This window comes from Haemaphysalis longicornis, unplaced genomic scaffold (assembly GCF_048455015.1).
Source record: "Haemaphysalis longicornis isolate Haplotype H1 unplaced genomic scaffold, Haemaphysalis longicornis Haplotype H1 scaffold_1, whole genome shotgun sequence".
Classification (NCBI taxonomy): Eukaryota; Metazoa; Arthropoda; class Arachnida; order Ixodida; family Ixodidae; genus Haemaphysalis; species Haemaphysalis longicornis.
This window is the reverse complement of record NW_027526203.1, coordinates 327,241,712-327,260,407: the sequence shown is the minus strand read 5'-3', so window position 1 is coordinate 327,260,407 and position 18,696 is coordinate 327,241,712. Positions and strand designations below refer to the sequence as shown.

General features: G+C 44.7%; 1 protein-coding gene across 1 annotated transcript in view; it reads right to left on the bottom strand.

The window, feature by feature from the left end:
• Positions 1–18,696, bottom strand: part of LOC144151920 (cytochrome P450 4V2-like) — a 113,408-nt gene that overhangs the window by 77,434 nt on the left and 17,278 nt on the right. The gene's annotated exons all lie outside the window — the stretch shown is intronic.

Sequence of the window (18,696 nt, the reverse complement as noted above, 5' to 3'; positions counted from 1 at the left end):
TATGCCATACACGCTGAAGAAAATATCCACACAAACTTTGTGAGTCACCCAAACGTAGCCAAACCTCCTAATAAGACGTTTGTGTCGGTGGAGAAAAATTAATGTGTTGGGTACAGATAAAACGTTTCATCTGATACGACTCAACAACGAAAGAAATGGAATACAGCCGTTTTATTACCTACTCTGCGATGCGAGTGCAGGGGCTGCAGCTTGGTGTGTAGCATTAGATTGTTGAGCCTTCATAAAAGCCTCTCAAAAATACATCAGGGAACCCTAGGAATTTTGAATGCTTGTCGAGACGCTCTGAGCACTGAACCTCGAAAATAACCTAGAAAGGTTTACACACTACCTTTTGCCCGATGCTCTGAAGAAAGCTGTTTTCCCTCTCCTCGTGTGTTGCATGCTTGTGCGGGATAAAGCTTGATATTGTTCAGAGGTGTCAGAAGCTGACAAAACAACTGCATTACTGTAAATCCATATTTTAATGCAGTAAAGCATCAAAGCGGGCGATTTCTAGCATAGGCACTGGGGCCCCTCACAAGCGTAGTGTAGCTGGCGACCGCGGTGCGAGTCCCAAAGCTGACGTCAGGAGTCAGGGGGAGCAACTCAAACCTCTCACCACAAATATATAGCTTTCATAGATGAGAAAGCATTTGACTCGGTAGGAACCTCAGCTGTTATACAGGCATTGCGGGATCAGGGTGTAGGCGAGCATTACGTAAGAATTAGGGGTGTGCGAATATCAAAATTTTCGAACAGGAATCGAATACGAATATCTAGCTTCGAATATCGAATCGAATATCGAATAATTAAGGGGGAATGTGGCGTTCGAAATCAACCTTTAGATTTTTTTGTAAATTTTGATAAAAATTAGCATAGCAACTGGAAGTGCTTCTGTGATAACACCACAAAAATTTCAAAGTAATATTCTGAAAACTTTTTATTCACAAAAGTTTCTTTCTGTCCATCTTGCACCGAGCTTAAGCGGCCTATAAAACATGATAGAAAACTTGTTCAAAGTGGTTTGCATTCCCAAATGAATGGACGAGGTCATGACAGTCTTACGTTGCGCAAGAAAGCGATATGGCTCGACCGAATCGCAGCACTCGTATACCGCAACATGTCATACTTTTTTTATCCCTGACATGGCCCGCCAGGTCGCTCCTAAGAGTAAATCTGAAGTGACAAGCATTAAAGGGACACTGAAGTGAATTTGTCAAGCTCCCGTTTTTGCTTGCACTGCGTAGACTGGCTCAAATTAGCACACTTTTCAGCGTTTATCCGGTTGACAAATCGGTAATTATTTTACAAAGCACGAATGAAGAAAAACTACCATGCGCGGTTTGCGGCGGCCGCACCAACTAAAGCTGTGACGTTAGGAGGAGCCGCACCATATGATTGGACGATGTCCAAGGTGAGCAACCAAACAAGTTTCGGTTTCGGTTTCGGTTCTGTAAAACACAACCGGTGGCGTTGTTGGATGGGCATTCTCAATAACTCAGTAATCATCGTACCGCGCTTCTGCCATGTTGTCAGCCGTAAATATGCATAAAGATAAGCCTCCCAGGACGGCTTGGAATCGTAGCATTCACTAGCCGAGGCCTACACAGTGCATGGACGCCCTCCGCGTACCCGCAGACGCCCAAATGTCATGCGCTTTTCCCCCATATTTGGAGCTTGCCTCACTCATGAATGTACCGTAAAAAGCGTGTTCGCACCAGGCCAAGGGTCTGTTCATTCTGGCCCGTGCCCACTGCCCGCAAGCAGTCGGCGCTTATGGCAACAGCACGCCAACGAGAATTCGCTAGTGCGCCAGTGCCAGCTTCGTGGAGCTAGTTCGTGGAGCCATGAACGTTGCGGCCCAAAAAAAGGTGAACTCAATGTAGAAAACATCGGCAGAAAACGAAAAAGTTAGCTTACAAAAAAAAAAAAAGCACGTACCCACGGGGACTCGAACTCGTGACTTGCAAAACACTTGCGACAACATACCTAGCGCCTCAGAACACTCGGCCACGGAACGGGCTCTTCTGGCCTTTGTAATATAAGGTATATATTGTACAACAAGTTTACACTTTTATTTAGTTTTGGCATTTCAATTGATTGATTGATTATAAGGTTTAACGCGCCGACGCAACGCAGGCGATGAGGCGCGCCGTAGTGGAGGGCTCCGGATTAATTTTGACCACCTGGGGATCTTTATCGTGCGCCGAAATCTCGTACACACGGGCGTTTTTGCTTTTCGCCTCCATCAGAAAAGCGGCCGCCGCGGCCGGGAATCGAACCCGCGACCTCGTGCTCAGCAGCGCAACGCCTTAGCCACTGAGCCACCGCGGCGGGTTTTGGCATTTCAAGCAGCTTAGGTGACTATTTGTTGTATTGCGCTCGTGCAGTAAGCGTCCCCCGAGTTTCCAATAGCTCAGGTCTAGCAATTGCATTTCGTAGACGGAAAAGCGTTCGCAGATGCTTAGTCGTGCTGCTGACCGCTGTGCTTGTTCGCCCAGCGCAAAAAAGTGCTTCCCGCACCCTATTTTTACGCTGTACGGTAAAAATATCAGTTGATTTTATTTCCTTAGTACCTATATTGACTTCGCTGACTCTTCTCCCGCCTTCAAGAGGCCTTATATTTTCCTACTGGCGTACCAGTCAGCGAAGCGTCGCATGTGCGCTTGTGCAGCGCTTGTGTGAAGCGACCTTGACTTGGAGCTAGATACAGTGTACAAACTAACCAAGTAAAGAAAGGCCAATTCTTCCATTCACAAACGTGTCCTGCCTTCGTTTCAACTGAGCGAACGAATTGCGACGACCCGTCGGCGGCCGGCGGACGAAACGCTGGGCCGACTGACTCTGTCTGAAGGCCGGGGAGCCGTGCAGTAGCGCAGCCAATTGCGAGCTCGGCTCCTCTCGACGTCACACGAAAACGCCGCAGAAAATGGGCGAGCGTAAAGAGAGGAGGACAGCATTAAAGAGAGGAGGACAGCATACAATCGCGTAAACGCGCCCAGAGTGGTCGTAACATGGCCTGGGGACTCCGGACTACAATTTGCGCAAGTAATCCCGCAATGTTTACAAATTACTTCAGTGTCCCTTTAATTACAACTACTGGCGTTCAATCGTACCAGGTTGTGCAGCCAGCGATGCTCCAACGCACAGCGGCTACGCCGTGCGCTCCGAAGCTTTTGACGCGTAGGCCGTTTCTTTCCTAAGGCTAGCGAGCCTACTGCCAAGCTTAGCAATAACTAAGCGTGCAAGCATCTCAAATAAGACGAAACGTTCACTGCGCGAACCGCTATCACAAGCGCGCACACTGGGCTTCACCCTCCAAGGTAAAGTCACGCGCACAACGAAGCGTTCGATGATCTCCGCCTTTCGAACCACGCAACTTCCCCTAATACGGCTTGTGATCTTAGGAATTGCCATCGCTATAATGCCCGTGTTGAACACCATAGCAGATAAAATGATCGAACAGAAACTTGGGTGAGCGAGGCAGTGCAAATGAACCCAGAAACGCGCACTACACAGTTCAGGCGGCCGCCAGATTGCATTGCCGCCGGGACGCCCAATTAGGAGGGCCGTTTCAACGCGCGCCGCGGCCGGAAGGCCAACCACGCTTCAGCATCTAATTATGGCTTCGTTTGTGCGCATTTCTTTTTCTGCCATTCATGCATTTGTGAATGAACGAAGATAAAAGACACGGTAAGAACCGGAAAGAGGCTCTCGCTCGGCAGGTCCAATGGTACCAAAACGGCCACGCCCGGTGGCACCGTTGCGGAGATACAGCACTCCGAAAATTGCCGTTTTTTCGGCCATTTCCACTGACATTTTGTCACCGCAGCTGGCAAAAGTATTCTTTATACCACTTTGCGACGGTTTTCAGCGGACAAACTTTGCAAACGCACAGGAAAGAAAACATAGAAGCCGAAATATGTGGCTTTAAAGAAAACGATGTTGTGGTCCCTTTTCCGAAGTTGAAAGACATGCCCCGACTTAAAGTAATCAATCCAAATATTCGATAATAGCCGATTATTCCAACCCGTTTGAGCATTCTTAATGTTTCGAATAGATAGTTTTCGAAGCGAATACAAATATAACATATTTAATGTTCGAGTAATATTTGAAATTTTCGAATATTCCCACACCCCTAGTAAGAATACTAGAGGACATCTACAATGGGTCCACAGCTACCATTGTCCTCCATAAGGAGAGCAGTAAAATACCTATAAGAAAGGGTGTCAGACAACGAGACACAATCTGTCCAATGTTATGCACAGCATGTTTACAAGAGGTATTTCGAACAGTGGATTGAGATCCAGTGAGCGTGAGGGGTAATGGAGAATACTTCAGTAACCTCAGATTTGCTGCGGACGTTGCCTTGCAAAGTAACACAGGGGGGCCGAATTGCAAAGCATGATTACCGCACTGGAAAAGCAGAGTAGAATCATGGGCCTCAAAATTATTCTGCAGAAATCTAAATTAATGCTTAATAGGCTCGGGAGAGCACGGCTGCTTGAGATATGTGGCGAGGCAATCGAAGTGGTAAGCGATTCTATCTACTTAGCCCAAGTAGTGACCCCGGATTCCATTCATGAGGCGGAGATAATTGGAAGGATAAGAATGGGTGGAGTGCATTCGGCAGGAATTCTCACATAATGAATGGCAGCCTACCATTGTCCCTGAAGAGGAAAGTGTATAAACGCTGCATCTTACCGGTACTCACCTACGGGGCAGAAATTTCGAGGCTCACTGAAAGTGTATTACTTAAGTTTAGGATGACTGGGCGAGCAATGGAACGGAAGATTATAGATGTATTATTACGGGACAAGAAGACAGCGGAGTGGGTCAGGGAACAAACGCGTGTTAAGGACATGATAGTAAAAATTAAGAAGAAATGGACGTTGGCAGGCCGTGTAATGCGAAGGCAAGATAACCATTGGTCATTAAAAGTAACAGTGTGGATCCCTCGAGAAGGCAAGCGTTGCAGGGGCGGCACAAAGTTAGGTGGGCAGATGAAATCAAGAAGTTTGCGGGGATAACTTGGTCGCAGTTATCCCAGGACCGGGATAATTAGAGATCTATGGGAGAGGCCTTTGCCCTGCAGTGGGTGTAGACAGGCTGATGATGATGATGACCTTCGACCCTAGTTGGTTCCTTAATCCTATAACGCTCTCCTGATATGCATAAAAGCTATTCCGACATTTTTTTCCACCGCTCTAAGTGCCAACTTAAGATTTGTTTCAAGGTAGTCCACTTCGAAGTCTACCTAGAGTTCCGTAGAGGTAGGTTAGTAGCACCTCAACTGAAGGTAGTGTCGTTAGCCAGGATTGAAGCGGAGCTCAAGCGTTGCGTGAGCTTTCTGACAGTGTTGGTGTAGTTGTCGCATTACGATTTCTCGTAAAACTGTTTGTGGAAAATGTGAGGGTACTACCTCTTGCCTGAGAAGAGCAACGGCTGGGGTAGTCGTTCATGTTTTGCTGGAGAGGACTTTGCCAGGCAAGACAGAGCGTGAGCGCTTGCATTGGAACCGCAATAATGCCGTCTTCGAACCCTTGGCAACGCTCAAGTGCTTATTATTTTGTTTCTGACTTGCTTCAAAGATCCTGTTGGGGTTATTTTGAAGGGTTTAAAATGTAGCGGGATTTTCTTTGTCTTTTCCCCTTATGCGGTAACGCCTCATGTTACTGAGCTTAATTTCTCCTTATTGCGTGTCTGATCACTTCTTTCTTGTTGTAATTTTTGTTGTAATTTTTGTTGAGTTGGGAGGAATGCTTTGGTTATCTAAGCGCTGTATGCTTCCAGCGTTCGTGTATCACGTTCGGGTGCGCTGATTGTTTTTCTAAGAAAGTACATCGCCTTGAAGGTAAATGAAGTTTCTAGGGTCTCTGCTGGAGGAACATTTCACTAGTCCCACCCGCGGGCATGACTGTAGATCGTTTCTAATGGACTGCTTGCCATGCCTTCACAATGTGTGCCGCCGTTCTGGATCCTTGGGGGATCGCGTTCTGGTAACTGGATGGATGTATGCGGTGACGGGTCTCCTCATGCACGATATTCCTGCAGGGCTGAACTCTACAGGACGCTGTCCTACTGTTCGAGCTGGTTCCTTAAGGTAGGCGGTTGCAAGAATCCTTTTGAGGTTGAGTGCATGAAAACGTTAATTGGGATCTTTCCCTCAGGCACATAGGTGTTAAGATTGGCGCCAGCATATAAGGCCGTCCGTGGGCTGGGCCGCTCACACAGGCGAAATGTCGCCACTTTTAATTACGTCCCCCTCCTTTTAGGTCCCCCTCCTTTTTTCCTCGGACTGTGGGGATGGCGGGCTGCAGTTGCCTGCCGGTACATGCTAGATTTGGCGAGCCTGTTTTTGGTGGTTCTGGTTGGGCTCTGCATCCACGAGGAACCACTGTGGCGTGGGCGTGCAACATAAGCTGCTGTAAAAATCCAATTAGCTACGCCTGTATATGTGCAGGGGTGCAGCTATAGTATTTGCGAACTTCTTCTCGTGTAGTCGGGGCGTGTAGAAATGCGCCCACAGGCTGGGGTAAACCTAGAAAATCTTTGCAATTGCGACTGCACCAATACAGGGTTCTTTTTTATCGACCTCTCTCTCACCTCGTCACCGGGTCAATACACTCCAGTTTTGCTTGAGCACCATGTTCTCTTTCTGTCCCGACTGTGTTCCGTTCACCCTGGAAACCCGGTGACCTACACAACACCAGAACATGCTAACATACCCCCTTTCGCAACATATTTTAATTCTCCCGTGCGGATATGCTAGCGTGCTTTCAAAATAGATATCAACAGGATATGCAGGAGGGTGGTGCAAAAAAAAAATCATTGGAACGCACAATCCTTGCAAAACACGGCTATAAATGAGCCGAAAAAACTTCCTCGCAGCCTTATAGTCCCTGTAGAGTTTAACCTGATGAATTAAATAATATGTGAATATAACTGCATTCAGTGTCCCTTTATCCCATGAATGCATGATCCCGAAAACAGTTCTCAGCCTTGTCTAAGTACTGTTTAAGATTACTGTTTTTAGAGTGTTACGAGTATTTAGAGTATTTCGAACCGTTGGCACAGATTCTGTGACCAATCAAATCTCTTCGAGTTGCACGTTCTTTTACTCCACTCTTATCGATGATTTGAGGACGTCGGTCGTTACGACACAATAGCAGGTCGGTAGGTCAGCATTTAACGAATTGTGCCAGGGTGGACGTATATATTAAAGATTCTACCATGTATGGGATTGCTTGTCTCGGTCGTGTTATTATTATTACTGCTATAATTACAATATTATTGTTTTATTATTATTATTATTTTTTTTTTTTGCATGATGGCGCCCAGTAAGGACAAGTGCCTCCTCTGCTGCCTCGCTTTCTTCGGCAGGCAGGAGTTTTTTCGATGTTCTGCGTGTAAACACCGTGCGCACGGAAAGTGCATTGTTCTTCCGGACGAGGAACTGCAGCGTTTGATCTCCGGTGAGCAGCCGTTCGTCTGCAATCTGTGTGTGGCTGCGGCGTCACCCGCTAGGCCTAGCGACCCCGGTGACCAAGCTAGCGAAGACGGTGAGCCAGCGAACATCTCGGCCAAACGAGTGGCGTCCCCTGTCGGAGCAAGTTTCAACCCTTCGGCGGACCTACGCGCAGAGGTAGCTGCGTTGAAGAATCTCCTGTCCGAAGCCTGCGCCAGCCTCTCTTTTCTCGGGGATGTTGTCACCGAGCTGCGCGAGGAAAACCGGCTTCTTCGACGGGATAATGTGGCTGGGCTTGCCCAGCAGGCTGCAATCGTCGCTTCCCTGCGCGAGGAGGTTCGCTGCCTGCGAGGGGAGCTCGCGCGTCCCCCGCCTTCTCCGCCTGCTTCCTCGAAGCCTGCTAATCCTTTCATGCCGCCGGTGACGTCACCGCAGTCTGGTAACCCTACGAGGTCGTCGTTCGCCGAAGCCGCTGCCGGTGCAGCTGGTGAATGTGCCCCCTTCCTGTCCTCTACCACCGCTTCGCCGTTCGTTGACCGCCCCAGCAGTCAACCTGCTACGGCCTTGAGCACTTTGGTTTCCCCTTCGGTCCACCCTCTGCCCCCGCCTCCTAGGTCCGACACTGCGTTTAATGGCCCGCTGACGAACTTGCAGAAGAAAAGGAGCCCTCCCCGCGTGGGTGCGTCGGAAGCTTCTCAGTTGGTTGTGGTACACCGACCACGCAGCTCCAGGGCCATCTTTGTTTCAAAACTGTCGTCTAACACCACATCTGCTCAACTGTTGGCCCACTTGTCAACTGTGCAAGTTACGCCATTGTCGTGCAAACGCCTTAGGACTAAGTACGACTCCTATTCTTTTTGCGTAACTGTTAACGGGGAGTGTTTTAGGCGCCTGAGCGACCCGTCTATGTGGCCAAAAGGCTGCCTTTTCAAGCCGTTTCAAGGCAAGGTCCACCCTGGTATGCTGCACAGCTCTAAAATAACTGAAAATGATCAGTAAGAACGAGAGTTTCGACATATACTATCAAAACACTCGAGGTCTACGAACTAAGTCCTCTGAATTTATTAGAAATATTGTATGCTCTAAATTTTCTGCTGTTGTCATTACTGAAACCTGGCTTTCCGAAGATATCTCGTCTTCCGACTATTTCCCTTCTAACTATCAAATCTTTAGAAGCGACAGAAAATTAACTGGACCTAAACAAAAAGGTGGCGGGGTTCTCGTTGCCGTAGATCATTCACAGCATTGCATGCGGCGTGCTGACCTCGAGACCCTAGACGAATCAGTCTGGCTTGAGGTAGGCCTCACGAAGGGCGAGAAGCTACTCGTCGGTGCATTCTATATATCCCCGGATGTATTACCTTCTGAATTTAATCGAACACTCACATCCATAGAAAATGTCTCAAATGCACACTCCAACCATAAGCTCATCATACTTGGAGACTTCAACACCCCAGGTATTCGCTGGAACAGTCTTTCCTTTGAGCACAAAAACCATTATGCAGCGCAGAAATGCAGCATGCTATTAGATTTTCAGTCGTTCACCTCCATGCAGCAGTTTTGCCGCATAGAAAACTCTTGTGGTAATGTTCTAGATGTGTGCTTCTCAAACTTAAAAAACGTACAAGTGTGTGCCTCCGAAATATCCCTTGTGCACCCCGACAAGTTTCACCCCCCTCTTATTGTCTCTGTCTCGGTCGCGACCCAGCATCGCTCTGGCGGTGTTGACAATTGTTCAGTCCCGCGATATGCTTTCCAGCGTGGAGATTATGCTGGGCTGTATCACTTTTATTCATCTGCTGAATGGTCTAGTGTTTTGGATGTCAATGATGTTGACGAACAGGTTCGACGTTTTACCGAAATATTCAGAAGTGGCATGGAAAAGTATATTCCCTGTTATAAGCCTGTTCCTTCCAAATTTCCCCACTGGTTTTCTAAAGAACTTCGAAGTTCGCTTAAACTTAAGGATAGCGCCCACAAAAAGGCCAAGCGTTCTGGGCTTGACAAGTGGAAAGCGGAGTTTAGTCGGTATCGCTCACTTTGTAAAATCCTCTACCGGCGTGACCACCAGCTCTATATAGAATCGTTAGAGGCTGCTGCGTCTCAGAAACCGGCTGAATTCTGGAGGTATGTACGCGGCCGTTCTAAGGCGTCTAAAGAACACGTTAGCCGGCTTAATTCCGATGGTGAAGAGGTTGAGGATGTTGCCACCAGTTTTGCTCAGTACTTTCATTCTGTCTTTCAACTGCCAGATGGCAACGACGAACGCCTATCGTTTAATAACTCTAATTTTAACACACTTAGGTTCGATGAAAAAATTGTCAATGATAACCTTCAACGGATGAAACCATCATTTTCCTGTGGTGCAGATGGAATTCCAGCAGCCCTCATGAAGGCTTACGGGAACATTTTTGTGCCTGTCTTAACTTCCATTTATAATAACTGCTTACTTTTAGGTAAATTTCCTCGTGCATGGAAGATCGCTCGAATTTTTCCAATATTTCCAATATTTAAGTCTGGTGATAAGTCAGCCGTTTCTAACTATCGCCCGATCTCACTCCTTTGTGTCGCCTCAAAACTCTTTGAGTCAGCTCTGCACAAAGTTCTTGCTGCCTGCGTCAAGAACGTTGTGATACCAAATCAGCACGGCTTTTTCTCGGGTCGATCGACGGTCACAAATCTTGCAAGCTTTATGACACAGGCTTCGGCTGCAGTTTGTGAAAACGGCCAGTTGGACGTTATTTATTTTGACCTCAGTAAGGCGTTTGATGTGGTGAACCATCAGTTATTAATTAACAAGCTTGCTCAGTCCGGTGTAGACGCAAGCCTTGTTGCCTTGTTGTCCAACTATCTCCTTGACCGGTCCTTTTATGTAGATGTTAACTACAAAAAGTCTAGTGTTTACCCTGCAACAAGTGGTGTACCCCAGGGTTCCGTGCTGGGTCCATTATTGTTTTCTGTCTTTATCAATGATGTTTCAACAGTGTTAACAAACTCTTCTTTTCTTCTCTATGCTGATGATGTCAAACTATTTAGGCACATTAGCGGTGTTCAGGACTGCTGTGCCTTGCAGAGGGATGTGTCGGAATTATCGGTCTGGTGCAGGAAAAACTGCCTAATTTTAAATCCCACTAAAACAAAGGTTGTCACCTACAGCCGGAAAACCCACCGTCTGCTGTTTTCCTACAGTATTGAGGGAGCTCCTCTGCAAAGGGTTGAGGAGATTAGGGACCTAGGGGTGCTTTTCGACAGTACCCTCTCTTTTTCTCCTCATATTAGGCTCATCACCCGGCGAGCACTCCGAAGCCTTGGAAATGTGTGTCGGATTACAAAGGAATTCTCTTCTCCAGATCCATTTCTAATGCTATACAATGCACAATGTATACCACAGCTAGAATATGCTTCTGTTGCCTGGAACGGCATCTCCAAATCTAGTAGTGAATTAATAGAACGTGTGCAGAAGAAGTTTTCATCCATATTTAAGCACCGTCATCACAATCACAGTTTTCATCCTGATTCTGACTTATCCATAGTCCCTTCCATCCCTTCCTTGAACTGCAGACGTATGCGTGCAGACCTTACATTTCTTCACAAAATTGTTCATGGTGACCTTTCTTGCGCAGACCTGCTTAACTGTTTAGAGTTTAGTGTACCACAAAGGCCCACCAGGTCCCATCGCCTGTTCTTGACCGCTGCGCGCAACTCCAATCATTCTCCTGTGCGCAGAATACAGAATTGTTACAACCGCTTCTTTGAACGCCTTGACATCTTTCAGAAATCCTTTACAGTTTACCGTACAACGCTGTTGAATACAGTATGTTAAACACCTATGATATGTCTGTCGTTCTTTTTTTTCTGGAATTTGATTTCTCTGCGGTTGTGTCTATCCAACTGATAGTTGCCTATTTTTGAAACTGTTTACTGTCATTTGTTCGTTTTTTCATTTGTCTCTACACTCTTGGCGTTAATTTTGTTGTATTACTGTCAAACTTTGTTGCGCTGCCTGTCGTGTGGCCTTTACGACGGGCAGAGCAACATAGGCATCTTCTTTTTTTATTTTTTACCTGTACCCAGGCTCCGCCTGTGCTTTATTTCTGTCATTTTCACTACTTCAATTTGTGTGTGTCTTGTCGCTTGTTTGTTTCTTGCTATATGTTTCTTGTATTTTGTTTTCATGTAACTACCCGTGCGCCAGCACTCAGGCCTCTGGCTGTTCCTGGGCACGTAAATAAACATGATTGATTGATTGATTGATTGATTGATTATTATTATTACAGTTTTTTATGTCAATTTTATGTGTGCAATGTCTTCGTAGTTCTTGTTTCTTGTTTCTAATTCCTGTATGTTCGTGGCTTTGTGGCTGTAATTGCTTGATTGACTTGTCATATATTACGGTAAGCTACTTGCCTTCCATCGCACACGATTTATCGTGCGGCGAGGAACCACAGTGGTCTGGTACTTTTGGTCTTCTGTTGCTGTGATTTCATAAATCATTTCCTGTATTTTGTTTCATACATTCATGTTTAATTGAAGCTTCGTATTTTCGCGTATATCTGCGAATATGTTTTTATGTCTGCTTGCTTCACCCAAATGCTGTGACTATTGTTCCACATACTTTTGCCATTGATCCACCATTAGAGTTTCTTAATCGTCTAATTTTGGTTGGAATACCTTTTTATTATCCTTTGGGTTTATTTTTATTGCTTTTTTTCTTCGCTCGTCCTTCTCGTTGACTGTTCTTATTGTGAGCTTTTGCTGTATATTAGTGCCACATTTTCTCTTCCTCAGTGCGCCAGAACCAAGGCCTCCGCTGTTCCTGAGCACTCTAATAAACATTGATTATTAATTTTTTTATCAAGTTTTTTAAGGAAGTTTCGTGTCTTAGCGACTGCGGGCATTTGCAAAGAGACATGGATGCATTTACACTTTGGTGTAAAGAGAACGAACTGATAGTGAAAGCAGTGAAAACCAAAATGTTGTCGTACACGCGTAAAACCGACTGCCTGCTTTATCACTACTCAGTTCATCATGTTACTTTGCCTCGAATCTCGACGACAACTGATCTTGGCGTGCGCTTTGATAACCAGCTGACTTTTACACCGCACGTTAGATCCATCAAACAGCGAGCTCTCCGCGGCTTGGGCATAATCTGCCGGATGTCTGGGGAATTCCGTAGTGCAAAGTCCTTCCTGAAACTGTACTCCACTGTCTGTCGTCCCGTGCTGGAATATGCCTCGGTTGTCTGGAATGGCGTATGCAAATCTAACAGCGGGGCCATTGATAAAGTGCAGAATAAGCTACTGTCAATACTTAGACATCGCTTCCCTCGCGAGTATCACCGTCTTGGCTCCGGACCACGGTACTTGCAAGTGCTGCCTGATCTAAAGGCTAGGCGCGATACAGCTGACCTCTTATTTATTTTTAAGCTCATACATGGACAAATTAGCAGTGCGGAACTTCTTTCTGAGCTCCAGCTAACAGTGCCTCTTAAAACCACCAGAAAATGTCATCCGTTTCGTACTCTCAGTTCCTGTAACCGACATTGCCCGCTGTTCAGGCTGCAGAGGACGTGTAACTTCTATTCTGCAGACGTAGATATTTTTAACAGCTCCCTCAATAAGTTCAGTTCAGACACTTGCAGAATTTTCATTCGCTAATACGCTCCCTCTTATTCTCTTACATGGAACTATATGGAATATTTCTTTGTTCCGCCATACTGAATGGATCTTGTTCTGATTGTAGTAACTTCTTTTTACCTGCTTGCCTTACTATATGGATAGTATGCTGTTTATATGACTTTTTGTTGTTTTCCATTTTATGGATTGCTGTTATAACGTTCCACGATTATCTGTAGTGTGCAGATGTTCTGTTTTATCTGTACGATGTAATTTCAAATTCTGTTGTAACCTGTCAGTTTTGTTTGTGTTCATTGCATGGAGTGTATACGCTATCTACGTTTTGTAGTGGTTTGTGCGGTATACTTTGTAATATACATTGTAAAAGTTATTTTTTTACTCTTTTACCTTATACGTTGTCAAAGTGTTCTTTCCTTTCACTTTTTCCTTTTTTTTCACTTATATCCATCTGTGTGCCAGCACCAAGGCCTCACGGCTGTTCCTGGACACAATATATATACATGATTGTCTGATTGAATATTATTATTATTATTATTATTATTATTATATTATTATTATTATTATTATTATTATTATTATTATTATTATTATTATTATTATTATTATTATTATTATTCTCTCTTGTCACCAGGACGGTTACTCCGCTTGTTTCCAATTGGATGAGAACATCGTGCGGGCCAGCATCAAGCGGCTAAAGCCCTCGTTTTCTTCTGGGCCAGATGGTATTCCTGCTGCAATTCTAAAAACGTATGCAAATATATTTGTTCCTGTGTTCACCTCAATATTTAATAACTGTCTCCGGTCTGGCACGTACCCTCGATCATGGAAAATCTGTCGTGTATTCCCTGTTTTCAAGTCAGGCCCAAAAACCGACCCCATGAACTATAGGCCAGTGTCGCTTCTTTGTTCTGCCTCTAAAATATTCGAGTTATCTCTTCATAAGGTCTTGTCTTTCTCACTTAAACACGTCCTCATTCCTAATCAACATGGCTTCATGCGTGGTCGCTCAACTTCCACAAACCTCGCATGCTTCATGGAGCAGGCTGTCCCAGCAGTCATTGGTAGAAGCCAGCTTGATGCGGTCTACTGTGACATGAGCAAGGCCTTTGATGTAGTCAACCACTCGTTATTGCTTGCCAAGCTCATTCTGTTAGATGTTCACGCTTCCTTAGGGGGTCTTATACGTTGCTATCTCGAGGAGCGATATTGCTATGTAAGTGTTAATGATCAAACATCATTTAGGTACAAAGCAACCAGTGGTGTACCCCAGGGCTCCGTTCTGGGCCCCCTTCTTTTTTCCATTTTCATTAACGATGTTGCTTCTGCCATTAAAAATTCTTCTTTTTTGTTGTATGCTGATGATGTGAAAATCTTCAGAGAAGTGCGTAATGTTCAGGACTGTAATTCTCTTCAGGCTGATATCGTGTCATTCCATCGTTGGTGCACCAAAAACGACTTAATTTTGAACCCCTCAAAAACGAAAGTTGTTTCCTATAGTAGGAAAACTCAACAGCTGCAATACTCCTATAAAATAGCAAGCACTGCACTGCTGAGGGTGACCGAAATTCGGGACTTGGGAGTACTATTTGATTCTTCACTGACTTTCTCTTCCCACGTTACACAAATTACCGGACGCTCTCTTCGATGTCTGGGTGCTGTCTGCAGGTATTCTAGAGAGTTTAAAAGTCCTCTTCCTTTCTTAAAGTTGTATTCGGCTCTGTGCTTACCTCTTCTCGAATACGGTTCTGTTGTTTGGAATGGAACTTGCAAGTCCAATAGTGACCGCATCGAAAGGGTTCAAAATAAGTTCCTGTCTATCTTTAGGCACCGTTTCCGTCATGTACAAGAAGACGCAAACGGCAGCACGTCTTGTCTCAAAAGTATTCCTTCCCTTTGGTGTCGACGAATGAGAGCTGACATTATCTTTCTTTATAAACTTCTTCATGGTGATATTTTGTGTGATGACTTGGTTGCACTTATCACTGTCAACTTGCCGAACAAACTTTTCCGAAGATTTCGAACTTTCAGAACAGATGCTTTAAGTAAACGATGCTCGTCCATCTGCAGAATACAATGTGCATATAATGAATATTCCGATCGTCTTGATATATTCCAGAGCTCTTTGTCTTTGTTCTCTAATGAATTGAAAACTGTTGTAACTTAAGTGCCTTTATGCCATTTATGTGCCGTATTTCTGTTCCGTATTTATTTTATGCAAATCATCATCTTGCTTGTTTGTTTTTCACTTTTCCTGATTTTGTGTTGCTTGAATTTCTGTCGGTTTAAGTGTCAGTGCTTGTAACGCTGAACTTCGTTTTTCCATTTTGAAACTTCCTGACATTTTGTTACAAAGCCTTTGTTTTATGTGTATAATCTATCTCCGTCATGTGCATTGAGTATTTGCTTGTGTATTTTCAATTTTTCACGTGCCTTCAACGTTTTGCTGGCCGGGTGTCATGGCTTCTAACACTAGGCTTCCTTTTTTTTTTGCTCTTTTGCTTTCTGGGATCTCTGTAACTATTTTTATCTTATTGTTTCTTTCATATATACGGTTTTCTGTGTTGTGTTGTCTTGATTTTAGTTTGTTTTTATGAATGCTTGTATATGGTGTACCAGTACCAAGACCCTAGGGTTGTTCCTGGGCACCAAAAATAAAGGTTGATTGATTGATTGATTGATTATTATTATTATTATTATTATTATTATTATTATTATTATTAATAATATTATTATTATTGTGAAAAAAAACTAACAATAGGGTGGACATTTACTATCAAAATGCGCGCGGCCTTCGCACTAAAGCGTCCGAATTTTTTGCTAATGTACTTTCCTCAAATTTTCCAATTATTGTAATTTCTGAATCCTGGCTCTGTAGCGACATTAGCTCAAATGATTATTTCCCTCCAAATTACCAAGTTTTCCGCAAAGATAGGAATTTTACTGGGGCTAAATAAAAGGGAGGGGGCGTATTAGTTGCGGTCGATTGTGATCTTCAGTGTAAGAGGCGACAAGACCTTGAGGGCGACAATGAGTGTGTCTGGCTGGACATCCGACTGACTGGGGGCGAGAGGCTCTTAATAGGGGCGTTTTATATTCCCCCCGATGTTCCTATTTCTTCGTTCAATGAGCTACTTACTTCTGTAGAAGAAGTTTGCGCTTCACACCAAAATCACCAGTTTATCATTCTGGGGGATTTCAATGCACCTGGTGTACAATGGGACAGTCTAACTAACCATCATTACAATTATTACGTACAGCAAAAATCTCGCATTGTTTTAGACTTCCTAGATTTCACATCCATGACACAACTGAATAACATCAAAAACTGCTCCGAAAATATTTTAGACCTCTGCTTCTCAAACATTCAGAACGCGCGAGTATCAATGGTGGATATCTCTCTTGTCAAACCCGACAAGCTTCATCCTCCATTTTCAGTTTCGGCTCCCGTTTCGATTCGGCATTGTGGTACCTCACTAAAGTATAATGAACTCTCTCCCTTCTGTTATGCACGTGGGGATTACATTGGCTTGTATAGCTTTTTTTCTTCGTTTGATTGGTCGGAAATTCAAGAACTCCCTGATTGCAATGCACAGGTCGAACGGTTCACCGAAATTGTCAAAAGCGGTATGGACCAATTTATTCCCAAGTATAAACCAAACCACTCCAAGCCCCCACATTGGTTTTCGAAAGAACTTCGTACGACTCTTAAATTAAAAGACCGCTGCCACAGAAAGTATAAGAAAACCGGGAGTGACGAATGGAAACAGAACTTCTGCTCTTACCGTAAATTATGTAAAAACCTTTATGAGCGGGACCAGCGCTTCTATCTCGATTCTGTAGAGAGTAGTGCGAATTCTCAGCCTGAAACATTTTGGAGATGCATCCGGTCCCGTAAGAACAACTCACATGATCTTATCAATCTTGTAGATTCCTCTGGGGAAGAAGTTCATAATGTCGCCAACCACTTTGCTCAGCACTTCAGTGCCACATGCGGCCAGCGTGACGTCTCTGAAATGAACATATTGTTAAATCGCGTGCAGGGCTCTAGCTTAGTGCTTTTGGACGAGCAGTTGGTTTTGGAGAGCCTAAAGCGCATGAAACCGTCATTGTCGTGCGGAGCTGACGGAATACCTCCAGCTATTCTCAAAACATACGGCAGCATTTTTGTACCTGTTTTGACGGTGATATTTAACCAGTGTCTAAAAACAAACGTGTTTCCTCTCGCGTGGAAAATTTCTCGAGTGCGTCCTATTTTCAAGTCAGGCTCCAAATCGGATGCAACAAACTACAGAGCAATTTCTCTCCTTTGTGCTTGTTCCAAGCTGTTTGAGACAGCGCTGTACAAATTACTGTCAAGTTCTGTACAGAATCTTCTTGTAAGTAAACAGCACGGCTTTATATCAGGAAGGTCGACAACGACTAATCTCTCCTGCTTCATGGAACAGGCCTCGGCAGCCATTTCTGAGAGGGGCCAGCTCGACGTTGTCTACTGTGATCTGAGCAAAGCATTTGACGTTGTTTGCCACACGCTGTTACTTAAAAAGCTTTTACAGGTAGGAATTGATACACCACTCGTGGCATTGTTGGGTAGTTATCTAGATAACCGGTTCAGTTTCGTTAGCGTTAACGGGCAGACGTCTGCTCTGTACAGATCAACAAGCGATGTGCCTCAAGGCTCCGTGTTGGGGCCTCTCTTGTTCTCCATTTTTGTTAATGATGTGTCAGCCGCAATTAAGATGTCTTCTTTCCTTCTTTACGCTGACGACATTAAAATATTCAGACGGATTGAGTCCATTAATGACTGCATTGCCCTGGAGCAAGATATATCCTCATTTTCCAAGTGGTGCTCAGACAATAGATTAAATCTTAACTCTACAAAAACAAAGGTCATGTCTTATAGCAGGAAAACGAACCGCACTTTATTTTGCTACAGTATTAACGGCGGTTACTTGTCTAGAGTTGAAGAGATCAGAGACCTCGGCGTGCTTTTCGACAGTGCCTTAACTTTCTCACCTCATGTCACTCAACTTACTAGGCGGGCGCTACGCTCTCTTGGGGCTGTTTGCAGGTTTTCTCGAGAATTCCGGTTTCCTTCTTCATTCCTAAAACTATTCAGAACGCTTTGTATTCGGCAACTAGAATATGCTTCTGTCGTTTGGAATGGAACCTGTAGTTCCAACTGTCAACGTATAGAGCGTGTACAAACCAAATTTTCATCAATATTTAGGCATCGTTTTCCTTCGGAGCCTATCCCTATAACGGTTTCTCTAAGTTCCCGGCGGACCCACTCAGACCTTATTTTCATGTACAAATTGCTTCATGGTATTATTTTATGCCCGGAACTACTTGAATCAATCAGTTTTCGCGTTCCACAAAAAGCTACAAGGCTCGCCCACCCTTTTAAAGCAGCTGGAGCTCTCAGCACACGTTCTCCTCTTCAAAGGATGCAGCATCTGCATAATGTTCACTCCGAGAAGCTCGATATCTTTCAGCGTCCTCTTCGGGAGTTTTTGGCCGGGTTGTCAGCTCTGACACACTAGGTTCATCTTGGCAGTGCTCTTTTTCTTCACTTGTCGTCCTGACGTGTGCATT